Below are 5,156 nucleotides of genomic sequence, written 5' to 3' on the forward strand. Positions count from 1 at the left end.
AAAAAAAAAAAAAAACCACAATAGAATTAGCTGGGTATGGTGGTGGATGCCTATAATCCCAGCTACTGGGGAGGCTGAGGCAGGAAAATCGCTTGAACTCGGAAGGTGGAGGTTGCAGTGAGCCAAGATCATGCCAGCGCACTCCAGCCTGGGCAAGAGTGAGACTGCATGTCAAAAAGAAAGAAAGAAAGAAAGAAATTAGCTGGGCTTGGTGGCGAATCCCTGTAATCCCAGCTACTACGGAGGCTGAGGCAGGAGAATTGCTTGAACCTGGGAAGTGGAGGTTGCGGTGAGCTGAGATCACACCACTGCGGTCCAGCCTGAGCAACAAGAGCAAAACTGCATCTCAAAAAAAAAAGATAAAATAAATAAAAAATAAAACTTGCGGGATGGGTAAAACAGCAACAATGAAGTGGAGGTTCAGACTATGGCTCTGCAAATCCCAACTTGGGTGACCAAGTCAAATTATTTAGACTAATTTAGCTTTCGTTGCCTCCTTTTAAAATATTTTGTCTGAATAGCTTCACTTCAAAAGTTCTAAGATCGTTTTGAGCAGAAATGTGAGGTAGACTAACATTTTCAGCTATGGTCACCCTAGCTGCAATTATCCAAGTGAGGGTCTGGAGGAATGAGAGTTTGGGGCTATGGCCGTAAAGGAAAGATGAGTCAGGTTCTTTGTATCACCTCTGTAATCCTCATCCCATTCTCCTCTATATTAGGTATTCTAGAACCTTTTTGACAATTTAGCATATGGAAGTGGTCACTTGAGCTGCATCCAAGGTCAAATTAGAGAGCAACAAGTGATGGTTTAGGAGCCAAAGATTTTTTCCCCCACTGCCTGCCTGAATATCGTTGGCATTTAGTAGTTCGTGTCCAGTTCTAAATGATCGTTTTACCCTAGATTTTACAAACAGTAGCCTCTTTGTCCTTTTTCATGAATACTCTAAAAAATAGCAAATATATGAGGAAAGGAGAAAAAGGCTGCACAGCATAAAGCTGAGAAGATTATGGTAATGGGTTGTCCTCCCACACAAGCCTTTCCTGAAGGTGTTCTTCCTGACATATCAGCTAGGTGTCCCTAACACTTCCTCCCCAAAACTGAGCCTAGAGATATCTACTCTAAATCAGGCTGGGCTTGGTGGCTCACGCCTGTAATCCCAGCATTTTGTGGAGGCCTAGGCAGGCAGATAACCTGAGGTCAGGAGTTCGAGACCAGCCTAGCTTACATGGCGAAATCCTGACTCTACTAAAAACATAAAAATTAGCCAGGCATGGCGGTGTGCACCTGTAATCCCCACTACTTGGGAGACTGAGGCAGGAAAATCGCTTCAACCGAGGAAGCGGAGGTTGCAGTGAGTCGAGATCGCGCCACTGCACTCCAGTCTGGGCGACACTCGGTCTCAAAAAAAAAAAAAAAAATGAAGAAAAAGATACCAACACACACAACACACATCACCAAACATCATACACGTTTATAAATGAGGGAGATAGGAAAGGGTCCAGAAAGGTGGGATTTGAAATGATTTATGAGTTTCAAAAATGCTGTTATTTATTTATTTTTTAAATAGATACGGGGGTTGGGTGTCACTATTTGCCCAGGCTGGTCTCGAACTCCGGACCTCAAGTGATCCTCTGTCTAGGCCTGTCCAAAGTGTTGAGATCACGGGAGTGACCTATTACGCCCCACCTGGCTTTTGTGTTTTTGGTTTTTGTTTTGTTTTGGTTAATTGAAGCTTAAGGAGCAGTCTGCGAGATCGAGCTGGGAGACGAATTCAGATTTCGCTGGGGGAACTGCGTGCGGAGTGTCAGGGTAGCTGGACCCTAAACTGGGGCAGCTGGACCCTAAGCTGGGGCAGCTGGACCCTAAACTGGGGCAGGTGGACCCTAAACTGGCGCAGCTGCGAGCGCGCTCCAGCGGAGTCCCAAGGTCATTAACCGACCTTGGGCTCCTGCGAAGCGGCTTATGAACAGCATCCGGCTGCCGCTGGCCTGCTGGCGCCAGGGACTTTCTTCCGCCTGGCCAGACAGGTACCTGTTTTTTGTTTTTCAAAATTCAGAAAGCATCTCCGAATGTGTGCCCAGAAGGGGGTGAAACATACTTTCCTGGCCTTTCTTTCACTTTGTTGTAGTTCTATGTGGATGAACAATGGGGAAAATGCCGCGCGTTTAGCCAGGCAGATAAGAAAACAGCCATACCCATCAGGCCCCCGACCCGGCGCCGCCATAAATAGACCCGGCCTCACCATTTTAGTTCTCTCTGCGGAGTGGGCTCGTGGGTTGCTAGTAGAAGAGCTGTAATGTTCTCCTACCGCGTGCTGCAGGCCCTGCTGTTGAGTGAGGGGGAGCAGGGGATCCCAATGGCCTGCCCTGCCTTTGCGCAGCAGCCAGCGGGCGGGTACGTCGCGGCCTGGCCGAGGGAGGAGAGCGCGGTCCCCAGTCGAGCTGGGTGAACTATCATTGCACACTGTAGAGTTTCTGGTGCCTCTTCTTGGAACTCGGCTAGCGGCGCCACAGCCCCTGCTAACTAATCGCGACATCACAACTGTGAGTGGGGTTGTGCGAGTGACTGTAAAATGGGGGTGACGGTTGCCCGGGGAGAGGAGGGGAGTGATGATGACCCCAGGTGACTCTGAGTGTGTCGCTGACGCCATCACCGCAGCGCTCTGACCGCCCCTCGGTCCAACATTCCTAGACCGGGCTCAACGAGGGGTTCATGGCCAAGATCTCTAATCCTTTGTTCCTGTGTTTCATTTCCCCGTTAGGAATTGTAAGACGTTCATCGCTGTGTTATCCTTGAGTAAAGGTGAGTATTAGGTGCTAGAGCCTTTTGAGTGCCTCTTGGGAAAGCTTGTTCCCAAGCAGGCTTTCGTTCATGGGGCATTATGCGCCTCCCTGCCTTTTTTTTTTTTTTTTGAGACAGTCTGCCTGTCACCCTGGCTGGAGTGCAGTGGCAAGAACACAGTACTGCAGCCTCCGCTTCCCGGGTTCAGTCGATTGTCCTGCCTCAGCTTCCCGACTAGCTGGGACTACAGGCCCGCCCCACCACACTCGGCTAATGTTTGTATTTTTAGTAGAAGGGGTTTCACCGTGTTGGTCAGGATGGTCTCCATCTCCTGACCTCGTGAGTCATTGCGCCCTGCCACTTTTTTCTTTTTTGAGCTATCCACGTACCACAGCTGGTGACCCTTGTATTTGTTCTTGCTATTTTGTTTTTGAGACTGTTTGCTCCGTCGCCCAGGCTGGAGCGCAACACCAGGATCTCCCTGCAGCATCCGCCGTCAGGGCTCGAGTGGTCTTTCCACCTCAGCCTCCTGGGACTACAGGCACGTGCTACCACCACGCCTGGCTAACTTTCAGTTTTTTTACAGAAACGGGCTTTTACCTTGTTGTCCAGGCTGGTATCGACCCCTGGGCTCAAACAGTCCTCCTGCCTCTATCTCCCAAAGTGCTGGAATTACAGGGGTGAGTCGCTGCGCCTGGTGTTGGTAACTTTCTAGAGACTACTTTTTGGTTTACATCATTTTCCTTGTGACTGTTGTGTTTTTACTCTTTTGGGGGACCGGGGGAGAGTCTCACTCTGTCGCCTAGGCTGGAGTACAGTGGCATGATCTACACTTATTGCAGCCTCTGCCTCCTGGGTTCAGGCGATTCTCCTGCCTCAGTCTCTAGAGTAGCTGGGATTACATGCTTGTGCCACGGTTCCCTGCTAATTTTGTATTTAGTAGAGACGGGGTTTCTCCATGTTGGTCAGGCTGGTCTCAAACTCAGGTCATCCACCTGCTTCGGCCTCCCAAAGTGCTGGGATTACAGGCGTGAGCCACCTTGCCTGGCCCATATTTTTACGTTTTAATAAATCCCCGTATTTTTGTTGAAGGCTGGGTAACCTGACTTCCTCCACTCATTTCTACTGTAAACGAGGAGTACACTGAGACCTCCCAGAGGAGCTGTTCTCTGCAGTTTTAAATTACTTTTTACTACTCCCTTTCTAACGTCCGTTCTTGGATTCATTTGTTAGACCAATATGTATTGGGACTGTTGTATTTTGTTTGAATGTACTAGATAGATCTCTTTCCAGAAGGGCTTCCCTTGATCCAGATCTCCCTAATTGGGAATGATGATTTCACAGACTAGAGTCTCTGATGCTGGTCATGATGTCAAAACTAAGTTCTGACTCATTTAGGGAACTGGATACTTGGGTTTCTAAGAGGGACCAATGGAAGAGCCGTAATTCTGCTTATTCTCAAATTGTTTTGTTTTCACCTTGTTAGAATGTGAGCTCTGGAAGCCCAGCCAGGGACAATGCTCCTTCCCAGAGATTCTGCACTAACCTGAGTGAAGGCCTAAGGTTTGGAACCTCCCCCTCGTGGAAAGAAGCTTTGTATGGCTGTCATGCTTAGACAATGATTCCTGCGACTTGACCTTCAGGCTGGGAGAGGTGGAGAGCCATGCCTGGTCTCCTTCGTTGCTATGGTGACTATCCTTTGTTTTGGCTCAGTTGGAGTGGTAATGATGATCTGGTTGGACTAGAGTCTCTGAGCTTTTCTCTGAGGATCTTTGAACCCACCTGATCCACCCTCATGCTGCTTAGAATCTCCTGTAATTCACGTTTTTATGGCCAGTTATTTACATGAGGTTTGATTGGCTATGGTTCTGCAGGATGTACTTGAAGCATGGTGCTGGCATCTGCTCAGCCTCTGGGGAGGCCTCATGATACTTTATATTGCATAAGGTACAGAGAAAAGTAGGGATGTAGCATGGCCAGAGCAGCAGCAATGGCTGGGAGTTTCCTCACCTTTTTAATAAACTGATCTCTAGAGAACTGATTGTCATGAGCACAGCATCAACGGGATGGTACTTAAGCCATTCATGAAGAATCCATCCCAGTGATCCATTACAATTCAGTATGAGATTTGGTGGGGAGACAGATCTAAACTATATTACAGGGTCTCACTTTGTGCACAGGCTGGTCTTCATCTTCTGCTTCAGTGAGCCACTGTGCCCCACCCCAACACGTTTTGTGTATTTTTTGAGACTCGCTCTGTCATCCAGGCTGGAGTGCAGTGGTACACTCTTTACCATGATATGGTACGCCATATCAGCTTACTACAGCCTCTGTCTCCCAGGTTCAAGCAATTCTCCTGCCTCAGCCTCCCAAG

The 5,156-nt window shown here is 48.5% G+C and overlaps 1 pseudogene across 1 annotated transcript in view; it reads left to right on the plus strand.

Moving 5' to 3' along the window:
• Positions 1-2,271: 2,271 nt before the first annotated feature.
• The window catches only part of LOC105554203, a 5,017-nt pseudogene continuing 2,132 nt past the window's right edge, over positions 2,272-5,156 (plus strand). Inside the window, exons 1-4 of the transcript XR_001008288.1 lie at positions 2,272-2,579; positions 2,763-2,803; positions 3,239-3,462; positions 4,269-4,470. The product of XR_001008288.1 is annotated as an uncharacterized LOC105554203 (transcript). The remainder of the gene's footprint in view (positions 2,580-2,762; positions 2,804-3,238; positions 3,463-4,268; positions 4,471-5,156) is intronic.

Source organism: Mandrillus leucophaeus, unplaced genomic scaffold, assembly GCF_000951045.1.
Source record: "Mandrillus leucophaeus isolate KB7577 unplaced genomic scaffold, Mleu.le_1.0 Scaffold630, whole genome shotgun sequence".
NCBI classification, from domain to species: Eukaryota; Metazoa; Chordata; class Mammalia; order Primates; family Cercopithecidae; genus Mandrillus; species Mandrillus leucophaeus.